The sequence below is a fragment of the Pipistrellus hanaki genome (assembly GCF_964339955.1).
Source record: "Pipistrellus hanaki genome assembly, chromosome: 4".
Taxonomy (NCBI): Eukaryota; Metazoa; Chordata; class Mammalia; order Chiroptera; family Vespertilionidae; genus Pipistrellus; species Pipistrellus hanaki.
The window spans coordinates 81514877-81527153 of NC_140506.1; positions in this window are offsets into that span (position 1 = coordinate 81514877).

Below are 12277 nucleotides of genomic sequence, written 5' to 3' on the forward strand. Positions count from 1 at the left end.
ACTGAATTAGCAAGAAATGTGCCGCATTTATGGCTCAAACCACAAAATACGGAAGGACATGAACAATGACTTCAACACAAGTTAAACAAACCATTTTCCTAATATTGTAAGGTTATCCATTATTACCGAAATAACATACATGCAATGCAATGCCAATAAAGTCTAAGCATAACCTTTTTTAGGGGAAATTGGACCAAAAGAGTCTTAGCTATTCATCTGGAAGACTACCTAAGGATAGCAAGTTAGCCAATAAAAATTTCAAAGAACATAATAATAAGGAAGCATCTGTCCAACAAATTATATGATAACCAAACATAGAAGATACAATTGTAGGAACAATCAACATAATAAGAACAAAATTGAAAGCATGGAATTGTATCCAAGTGTAAGCATAAAGGTACTAATTCAAATCAGCAGGTAAAGAGAATATTTTCAGCAAATAGTGTTAGGTTAACCATTTTGAAAACAGTGAGCTACCTACCCCACGTCACAAACAGACCTACGTTTTCAATAGCACAGAAATTTAAATGTAAAAAAAAAAATGAAACGCATACCAGAACTTTTAGGTGAGTTTTATATATTCTCAAATAAGAAAGTGAATTTTTAAAATACTGAACATTTTGACAATATATACAATTTTAAAAATCTGGAAGGCAAAAGCATAGGGGAAAAAAAAGACAAATTTAAAAGAACATATGACACTCGAGAAACCCCTCAAAGATATAATTCTCACAAATAAATAAATATTTGCTAGATGAAAGAGGAAATGACTCCAAAGGCAATTCACACACACAAAGAAAGAAAGACAAAGACAGAGACAGAGATAGAGAAATTTATACTAAAAGAATGGTCAAGAAACATGTGAAAACATTTAACCTCAATAGTAAATGATGAAATGCAAATTAAAATAAAGAAATGGAATCTGAACTTAGCATGCTGATGATGGATGATAAAAGGCACAACAATATTATTTTAGTGAGAGTGTGAAAAAATAGGCTTTTTTTTATACACTGCTAATCAATTTACAAATTCATAAAACCTCCTTGAAGAGTAATGCAGCCATATATATATTTTAAAACATGTTTTTAATCCATAATTAGAAATTCCCATTTATCAGAATTTATCCTGAGAATATTATCACGGATATGCTCAAAGGTTTAGTGTGAAAGAGTCTCATGTCATCGCTGCCTCTAAAAGGAAACAATTGGAAATGTCAGAGAAATGGTTTAGCAACACCCAGGGCTGACAGGAAGTGTGAGAGCACTAGCCATCATCAGTTTTGATTGTGGCTGTGATGCACATTTTATAAGTATTTAGATTTCACCAGCATGAGAAAGTACGCTGTATCACTCAAATAATGATGTAGAAGAACATTTGTCACATTAAAAAAACAAAACAAACAAACAAACAAACAAAAAACTATACAACGTCAGGCAAAAACTTACAAAATGGCATATATAGAAAGATTCCATTTTAAATTATATATATAAGCAATGAAAGAAAAGATGCCAGAAATATATCTCTGGCTAGTAAAATTAGATACAGTATTTTTGCCTACTCTTATTTTCCAACAATCACAGAAGAGTCTAAGTATACTTTCCTTTTAAGTTTTTAAAACTTTTTTTTTTTTTTTGAGAGAGAGAGAGAGAGAAAGGAAGGGAGAGGGACAGAGAGATAGAAGCACCGATGAGAGAGAAAAACATCATCTATCGGCTGCCTCCTGCACACCCCTGACTGGGGATCAAACCCATAACAAGGGCATGTGTCCTGACTGGGAGACAAACTAGTCACCTCTTGGTTCATGGGTCAATGCTCAACCACTGAGCAACACCAGCTTGTCCTAAGTATAATTTCTTTAATAAAAGTTCACTGTTCTTTAAGGTAATGGTCAACACTGGTATGTCAAGGACAGCAATATCTGGAAAGTGTCCATGGCTAGGGTTAGGGTGCTGGTGACCAGGTGAAGGGTTAGAGACTTTTTAAAAATATATATTTTATTGATTTTTTTTTTTTTTTTTTTTTTTTTTTTTTTTTTTTTTTTTTTACAGAGAGGAAGGGAGAGGGATAGAGAGTTAGAAACATCAATGAGAGAGAAACATTGATCAGCTGCCTCCTGCACACCTCCTACTGGGGATGTGCCCGCAACCACGGTACATGCCCTTGACCAGAATCAAACCTGGGACCCCTCAGTCTGCAGGCCGACACTCTATCCACTGAGCCAAACTGGTCAGGGAAGGGTTAGAGGCTTTTAAGAGAACAAGATACGTGTGTGTCAGGAGACTTGCATATGAATAAGTATATAGAAAACACCCGAGTGACAGGAGGATGGTTTCCTTTTCTTTTCTACACTCTTTTCCATAGCCCACATTGGACAAGATTATGTTTGTTTGTGGCCAAAGGAAAAAATACAGCTGACCCTGAACAACACAGGTTTGAACTGTGCCGGTCCATTTACATGCAGGTTTCTTTCAATAAATACTGTAAATATATTTTATCTACCTTATGATGTTCTTAACATTTTATTTTCTCTAGCTAACTTTATTGTAAGAATACAGTATGTAATACATATAACTTAGAAAACATGTGTGAGTTGATTGTTTACATTAGCAGTAAGGCTTCTGGTCAACGGTAGACCATTAGTCATTGAGTTTTTCGGGGAGTTATAGATGGATTTCTGACTGCATTGGGGTTTGGGGGGTCAGCACTTCTAATTCCCGCATTGTTCAAAGGTCAACTGTACACAACTAATTAATATTGTAAAAGCCTACTATGGCCGAAACCGGTCTGGCTCAGTGAATAGAGTGTTGGCCTCTGGACTGAAAGGTCCCAGGTTCAATTCTGATCAAGGGCATGTATCTTGGTTGCGGGCACATCCCTGGTAGGGGGTGTGCAAGAGGCAGCTGATCGATGTTTCTCTCTCATCGATGTTTCTAACTCTCTATTCCTCTCTGTAAAAATCAATTATATATATATATATATATATATATATATATATATATATATATATATATTTTTTTTTTTTTTAAAGCCTACCATGGCTATAAATGTCACCAGGGTCTGGCACTGCCACTCACCACATTCCAACCCCTGTGCCCTGCAGGTTGCTGGGCACCAATGCCTGGAATTCAGTTGCTCCCTCTTTCCCACTGGTACTTTCACAGGTTCTTAGCCTTTTCATTTTCAGTGAAAATACAGATAGATACCTTGTAGACATGATGATAGGAAAAGATTTATGAAATAATTTTTTAAAAAGCTTTCTTAAATAAAAAGCTTTTTATTCACTATAAAAGATTGATGCATTTTACTATATTAAGAACTTTTATTCATAAGCGATACCTCAAAGTGGGTAACAAAGGATCAGTATTGAGAATATGGTAAGTACTCCTTTAACAAGAAAGTCACAAACAATTGGAGGAAAATGGACCAAAAACCTGAACAGATACTTCTCAGAAGAAGAGAGATCTGTTTGGCCAAACACATAAACGAGATGCTCAGCATTATAGGTCACAATGCAAATCAGGACCATAAGGAGGTACTATTTCATGCATAATCAATCAAGAAAAATGAAAATGTCTGACATTAGCCAGTGTCAGAGAGGATGTGGATCCATCGGTTCTCATACACATCATTGATGGAGTGCAGATTGGTACAACCTCTTCAGACAATAGCGTGACGTGGTCTCCAAAGTTGAACATACACATATGCTATTCCACGGAACAATTCCACGTGTAGGTATGTACTCACGAGAAATGTTTGCACGTGTGTAAGACTAGGTTCGAGCATGTTCATAAAAGTACTGTTACATGACCAGAAGGACCTGGTGATCTCTACCCGACTACCCTGTCCCCACAGGGACCTTTGCTAACCTTTTTTTCTTCATGCAAATCGCTCTTGGGATTTGAGGCTATGGGGCCAGCAGGAACCCACACAGAAGCACAGTGGAGAAATTGTGCCCCTGCTCAAGTGATTCAAAAGGAGTTTTTTTCTAGCATATATTCTGCAATCCCTCACTGGGTAGATACCCAAATGAAGAAAAATCAGCACCTCATCAGCGTCCCTATTTCGTTGCAGCATTATTCACTGTAGCCAAGATGAGAAAACATTCTAAGTTTCCATCCAGGAATGAGCAAATAAAGAAATCATGGTGCATATACACAATGAAATATTATTCGTCCTTAGAAAAGAAAGAGACCCTGACATTTGCAACAACGTGGCTGGGCCTTCAGGGCATTGTGCTGAGTGAAATGAGCTAGACACAGAAAGAAAAGAGCTGCATGACCTCATTCATGAGTGGGATATAAAAAAGTTGTGTCCATAGAAGCAGAGACTAAACTAGTGGTCGGCAAACTCATTAGTCAACAGAGGCAAATATCAACAGTACAATGATTGAAATTTCTTATGAGAGCCAAATTTTTTAAACTTAAACTTCTTCTAACGTCACCTCTTCAAAATAGACTCACCCAGGCCGTGGTATTTTGTGGAAGAGCCACACTTAAGGGGCCAAAGAGCTGCATGTGGCCCCTGAGCCGCAGTTTGCCGACCATGGGACTAAATGTTGGTTGTCAGGGGCAGGGCAGTGGGTGACATGGGGAGATGCTGATCAAAGGCATAAAGTGGCAGCTCTGGCTGATGAATAAAGCTAGAGCGCTCATGTACACCCCCCCCCCCACACACACTGTATATTATTAAGAACCTGTGAGCAATCCAAATGACCAAAATAAAATATTATAGGATGAAATATAGAGGAGCCAAAACAAATGCGTGACAGCCACATGCGACAGTAGGATGAATCTTAACATTATTAGTCCTATCAATAAACAATCATGACATCTTTTCTATAAAGAACGAGACGCCCACACATTTTTAGAATACATATAAGAAACAGACTAGACAAAAAAGAAAGCAAGGAGATATTGAACAAAAACCAGGAGGAAGATCCACTTTGGCTTGGGAGAAGCAGGGAGATAGGGTGGGGGTGAACGAATATGGTTATATGTGAATTATAAACTTATTGGCAAGGTTCCAGTCCTTTGTGTGTGTGTGTGTGGGGGGGGGGGGGGGTTAGTAGCTTCGTGAGTACTTTCTGGATTATTAAATATAAAGCTAAATAGATGAAAGCAGGTCATGCATGAGTCAACAGTAGGCATGTTTCATGACCTGAGGATCAGAGTTACTCCAGTTCTATGCACTAGCGGTCCAATGAGAGAAACTCACGTTAAACAAACGTTAGAATAGGGCACAGGAAAGGAGACTGTTCGTGAGAGAACCTTGGAAGCAATGACAGATTGAAGAGTCAGTTTGAAGGGATAGATCCAAGATTTGGAGCGCCAACTAAAAGCCACATACAAAGGTATCCCCTAAACTGCTCCAAGGAAGAAGTTGCACAGACCTACCTGGAGAACGTCTTTTCGTTTACAAACATTTTCGTCCATTTCAAACGTACCCTCCAACACCACTCAGCGAAACCAGGGAGAGCCTGAAGATCTTCAACAACTGAGGGCCTGGGCTCTGCGGCGTTTCAAGATAACTAAGCTCTCTCGTCTGCAAAGACGGGTCTCACACTATCTTATTCCTACAAGGCATTAAATGTGAAATAAGGCCTTGCTTGGCGGCTTGCCACGAAGGATCCTTTTACAACTTCTGTAACCTATGCTCATAGCACCCAGAACTCTGTAATGCATATCACAGTGCTTTGAGGTCTTGGTCATTTCCAGGCAATGAGTGCGTGTTTTGTAAATATACTTAATCTTTACTGTAATTCCATGATTATACAAATAGGAAAGCTGGCTCTGCTTTTCAGACTCTCTAGGATCTGGAAAAAAACAACCATCTGTAACTTCAACCTCTGGGCTGTGAAAACTATTTTGGCACATAGTAGGCACTTCATGAATGTTTGTTGAGTAAACTGGCATTGTTTTCCAGATAATACTTTTGAAGACCCTGGGTTGCAAGAGGAAAACACCTGTCGAGTGAACATGCACTTTTCTACAGATCATATCTGATACAGCAAAAACTAGATGCCTGATGCAGGAAGATTCGTGCAAGAATGGGCCTTTCTTTCCCTGGCTGCCAGCACTGCCTTTGCTTGGGCCCAGAGCTACCTTTCTGCCTTCCCACACTGCCCAGAGGCCTGGAGTGGCTGGGGCAGTATGGAACCCTGCGTCCTGCCCCCGGCAGCTCGGTGACTGTGCATGCAAATTAACCCACCATCTTTGTTGGGTTAATTTGGATACTCACTCCTGGTGGGCATCACGAAGGTATGCTCATTTTGCATCTTTCTCTCTTATTAGTGTAGATGTGACCTAAAAAGATGTCCTTCTGGGGCCCTGTCAAAAGAATAGTTGAAATTTGGGACTGTCTCTGAAATTAAGGACACAGTTATTATCAGTCACTGTGGCAAAGACACGCCTTCAAAGTGTATACAGAATCCAGGGAGTCAAAAAATAACATACATACACCCTGCCACCCAGATTTAGCAACAGTGACAGAGAGATTACAAAATTAATAAAACCAAAACCCTCCTCAAGAAAGGACCATCTTGTTAAACCACTTTGACGTGTATGTTGACTCTGTTAACCAAAGGTCAGCAACAGGAACAGACATCTGGGAAAATGGAGGAATGAATGCAGACCTTTCCCATGAGGTTATCAGTCAGAAGTAGGCTTTGGTGAAGAGACTATAGCAAGAGGAAGATGAGTCACATTTCCGGCCCGCTCAGGGCTTATAATCTGAGAGGAGAAAACTCGCACGTACTTTGCAGAAGATCATAACCAAGTCTGTGCATAAACACATGATCACACTTTCCCAACTGAGGTCGTTTACATTACAAAGAAGAAGAAAAAAGCCACAACAATAAAACTCTGGGCTACCCCTCCCCTCATTGCTGCTCTTTCTCCTGTCAGTCCCACTTGCCATCCATGCACATGTGTGTACATTTCCCCCTACATGAACTTGCTCCCTGGTTTGTTCGTTTCCAAGTGTTAAGTCATTTCACGTGTGTGTGTGTGTGTGTGTGTGTGTGCTCGTAGTTTGCCTGCACGGCCCCTCAGCCAGGCTCTTTCTTGAGCTGTTGGCTTGACCTGACTTGCATTTGCTGTAATATGAAGGCACCAGAGGCGTAAACAGACTTCTCCTGGTTCCTGGCTTCCTGGGAGAGGGTGGGGCCCACACAGTAAAGGCGCTTCTTTAGTCTTCGGCTCTCCAGCATTCCCCCCCCCCCCCACTCTAAATTGGTTGCCAACCTATGTTTTATGCGCCTTTCCCGACTGGCTCCATTCAGTAAAAATAAACCCACCTACCAACGCACCCTCGGGGAGCTCGGGATCAGCATGTCAGTATTTGATGATATGACATCGTGGGTCCTTCAGGCATGTCCCCTCTGTCTGTGTTTGCACCCCAAAAACAAAGCAACAGAGGCGGAAGGAGGGGGTAAATCACAATGAACATAGGTTGGCGGAATCGGGAATCCGCCCCCATAAAACTGTTAGTATAATTTACATACAGTAAGTGACACATACTTCAAGCGTAGGCTCTGAGGGTTATTGGCACCTGTGTATGCTGTGAAACGGTCCCCGCGGAATTCCTAATATTCCTACCAACGCCAAACCAGTTACCTGGGAGTATGGCCAGTTTTTTTCCTTCAACTTGGGAGCCCTTTAGGTTGTAAGGGAAATTTGACCTCACCTAGAAACCCAGGGCTTACCCTGGGGCCACTGATGGTATTTAAGATAGCAATAGTACACACACACACACACACACACACACACACACACACACCCACCCCACCCCACCCCCACCCCCCCCAGCTCCCCAACCACCTCTTCCGCATGGAAAAAAAAATCTCTGCAATCAACAGAAGACTTGCGACTTGCGGTCAGTCTGACTCACCCTCAGTCCTGGGACGGCATACTCGGGCTCTGATAAGAGGCAGTCAATCTGTCCTCTCTTTGTTTATAATGAGTCATGTTGGAAGTCAGCTACTTTTTTTTTCTCTCCCCTGTCACGGTTAGGCAAGAATCAGAGGCAGACACTTCCCCATTCAAAGTGCAGTCACCCTGTGTCCGGGCCCACGGAGCTAGGTCGGGAGCTGTGACTCCAGGGAGACGCCTACCGGCGGAGACGGGCAGCGCCACGCCTTGGCGCTGAGACCTGCCTGCCTGCCTTTCTTCCCGCACCTCAAGGACACATCTCAGGGAGGCGCAGATTGGCAAGAAGAATGGAAGAAGCAGCTGACATTTTTTGTGTGCATCCTGTCCCCTCTTCCCCTTGATTATTAGTGACAGAATGGGGTGTGAGTCACAACTTTCAGGTTATGCCCACACTGGAGCAATGAAACAGCTTAATTGCTTCAATGATGAACCTTCTGCAGCTGCAACCACCCCCGTGGTGGAGCTCTGGGCTGTGAGCCAGCAGCGCTCTGCGGTACAGATTGTGAAGGCCCCGGTTTAAAAAGCCGCAGTTGCGATTCTTTCAGCCAATGCCGCCTTGGCACCAATGCGACAGTCCTCCACACACACACACACACACACACACACACACACACACACAGGTCCTGATGGGAGCATGGGGGATGTTTCCACCAGCATCAATGTCACCATCAAGTCAACACAAAGTAGAGTCATCTGCTGTTTCAAGGTATTATGGCAAAGGGCTGTTTTGAAAACAAATCACCATAGCAACGTGGCCACCCCAGCTACAGTAAGCTCAGGAGGACCAAAATAAAAACCCTCACCAAGTCTTAGGATTGGCTAGTGACTTTCAGTTTCCAGAAAACATTAGCCAGCACATATTTCGGTTTCATAAAATTGCTGAAAGTGACACTTTACATAATAATAAAACTCTACGGGGCCAGGCTCCAAACAGAGGGGTTCCAGGCCATGCCCTCTGCCGGCTCAAACACAGGCAGGCCTCACTGCCAAACGGCAGCATCGTGGTGTGCAAACAGAGGCCCCAGAAGAAGGCTCCGTGTACTTGATTGTACTCTAGATGCTGGTTTTAAGCAGAGACACGTCAATACAGAAACAGGTTTTCTGTGGATGTGGAAGGAAGACAAGCAAAACCACTTTTTTTCCCCTCCACCCCCAACACTGGGTTTTGGTTCCATTAATTATCTGTTTTCTCTCTAGCATCTTCCTTCACTCTCCCCCCTCTGTTCCTTCCTCTGACCACCAGTAGGCAGAACCACCTTTGACGTGCTGCTCACCCCCTCTCACCCCTTCTCTTTTTCTGCATCGGCTGTCTCCTGGCTTCCCAGGCCTCAGCCAGGCATGTGCCCGAGGGCTTCCTGGACCCCCAGCCAGGGTGACCGGAGCTCTCTGCAATGCTGTGCCCTGAGGCCACCGGTGTACATGCTGTTCGACTCCTAAGCCTGTGACTCACTCCCTCGAAACTCTCACTCTGTTTTGATCCTGGTTGTCGCATGATTCAGATTCTTCTTCTAATCGTCTGTCTCCTCCATCTTCTCACCTAAACCTTGGCACGTTCTGAAATTCTGTCTCATTCGTACTTCTTTGCTCTTTACATCATCTGATGTCTTCGACTCTCACTTCTATTCGGATGCTTACTTCGTCTTCACTTGAGACGGTCTGCCTGGTGATGGGTGATCTCGCAAACAACTTGGTAAAAGTGGAACTTCATCGTCTTCCCGACACGATCAGGGTCTTCTCCAGTCGCTGCTTCTGTGAGCAGCTCCATCTCCTGAGCCTGGGCTTACCTTCTCCCTGTCATTTAGACTCTTCGAAGGGGTGTATTTTCATTACCACTTCCCACAGGCTGTCCTTTGATAGGTCTTTAATTTACATCCTTCTTTCCATTTTCAGAGCTATGGTCTATAGCAGTGTTTCCCAAACTTCTCTCATGATGAGAATCACCTGGTGGAGTTGTTAAAACACAGATTCCTGAATCCCAACTAAGAAGTGCTAAACTAGAATTTTTGAGAACATATAGGTAAAATTGCATACCTAACTTAGTGCTCTGTATATAACATCTGTCTTAGAGCACTAGTTAAGTATACAATTTTACCTATATGTTCCCAAAAATTCTAGTTTAGCACTTCTTAGTTGGGATTCAGGAATCTGTGGTTTAACAACTCCACCAGGTGATTCTCATCATGAGAGAAGTTTGGGAAACACTGGTCTATATAGTCTCGGTCCTGGCCCTCGTCACCTGTCGCTTAGAGTGTGGCCGCAGTTTCCAAGATGGTCCTTGCACCTCCGGTCCTTGCTTCCAGGTAGCAAAGGTTTGGTAGAAAGCAAGTAGGCTTTGGAGTTGGAGCCTATCTCTGCCATTTCCTTGAGCTGTGGCTTTAATTTTTTAATCTCTCCTTATCTGTAGAGCAAGTGTAATCCCTACTTGGGGAGGCGGGTGTGAGGGTTTAAGGGGGAAACACATCTAAATTAGCTGGCTCAGTATTGATTCTGTTCCGTTTCAAGAGCACTACTGCCAGATGGAAATGTTAAAACAGACTTCTTGATTCCTTATTCAGACATTCGTTTTTCTACCGAAATAAGAACAAACTCCTCAAGCCCAGCACTAAAGAGATTCCTACCGCCTGGCCCCTGTGCTGCTCCCGTTCTGTCGTTCAGGATTCTTTTTTAAACACTGCCATTCTAGTTCCTATATGTCTCTTTCTAACTCTCTGGTCTTGGGCTGAAGGATGCGGCCTACATCTCTGTCTGATAAAATACTAGCTCTTCTTCTTTTTTCGAAAAATATATTTTATTGATTTTTTACAGAGTGGAAGAGAGAGGGATAGGGAGTTAGAAACATCGATGAGAGAGAAACACTGATCAGCTGCCTCCTGCACACCCCCCACTGGGGATGTGCCCACAACCAAGTTACATGCCCTTGACTGGAATTGAACCTGGGACCCCTCAGTCCGCAGGCCAACGCTCTATCCACTGAGCCAAACCAGTTTCAGCTACTAACTCTTCTTTAAGATTCATCTTAAAGCCTACCTTCTCCCAAGGCCATTCCTGGTTCCTACAAGTGGACACGTCATTTTCCTCTGACCTCCAGGGCACGTACACCTACCTCTTGGGGGCATTTATTGTTGTTGTTGTTGTTGTTATTATTATTATTATTATTCCACTTGCTCACGTTCTTCCTGTGGCATGTCTTCACGGCAAGACTGAACACCCCTTGATGGCAGGGATCGTGTCAGCCTCAGGCCCAGAGAGCCCTCTGCCCTGTGCGATGACTGCCGTATGCCGAACACAAACCTGCATTCACACTCCCCTCTGACTATGAAACCATCTTTCCCCCGAAGCTTCTGCTGAGTGTTACCCTTCCCAGAAACTACACAGGGAAGCACATCTCTTAGTGAGAGTCATTCTCTCACCAACACCAAATTCCTGAGCTCATAATCACAGAAAAGTATCCCCAAATACCATCATCTCAAATATATGGCGCCATCATTCATTGGACGCAGTTTACTTACTAGTTTCCTGAATCCCTTGGTTGGAATCACAAGCTGGTTTTGTTGACCTGTCTCCTGGGCCCTGAGGGAGCAGCATTCTTTTGATGAACTAACATCGTCATCAGGCAAATCGACCCTTGAGAACATCTAAACTTCCTTTTCTTTCTGATTCATGTGTCAATGTCTTTAATACAGATCGTCAATGGTACACAGAAAAAAATCAAACTCAGATGCTTCTGAAAATAAAAATAAAAAAAGAAACAGGGGTCCATAGAATCAGTTTCTTAAAATGAGTCCATAGTTCTTAAGTATTTGATCAATTTATAGTTTTTAAGATTGAGATCTTTATAGTCTTTCATATTGAGTTTCAAAGTATCGTCTTTAAGATATGCAGGTTTATGTTATCCATCTTATAGTTTACAAGGTTTAACTTTAGGATGAATGAGGCTGGAAATATATGAGAGCTCCTGTTGCCAATACCATTTGCAAAGTATAATTTTCAAGAAGTGCATTGACTCATACAAACAGAAAGAAAGAAAAAGTCAACGATTTTATTCCATTCGATTAACGAGGAAACCAGTAAGATGGTAAGACTGATTCAAAAGAATATTCAAGGACATAGAGATCGGTAGTTGTTCAAAGGAATGCAGAAATAAAAATACAAAAACTGTTTCATGTCCCTTCAGGCTACGGCTTTTGTGATGCTACTGGACAAGAACCCGCCCTCTGAAGGGAGAGCGTCCCTATGAGACCTTCCTTAGGCTGAAATGGCGTAAAGCGAAGAAGCAAAGACCGTTATTTTATGGGGAGAAGTTTTTGAGCATTCCCAGACCCGAATTTGACAGGCACGTAATATCTCAC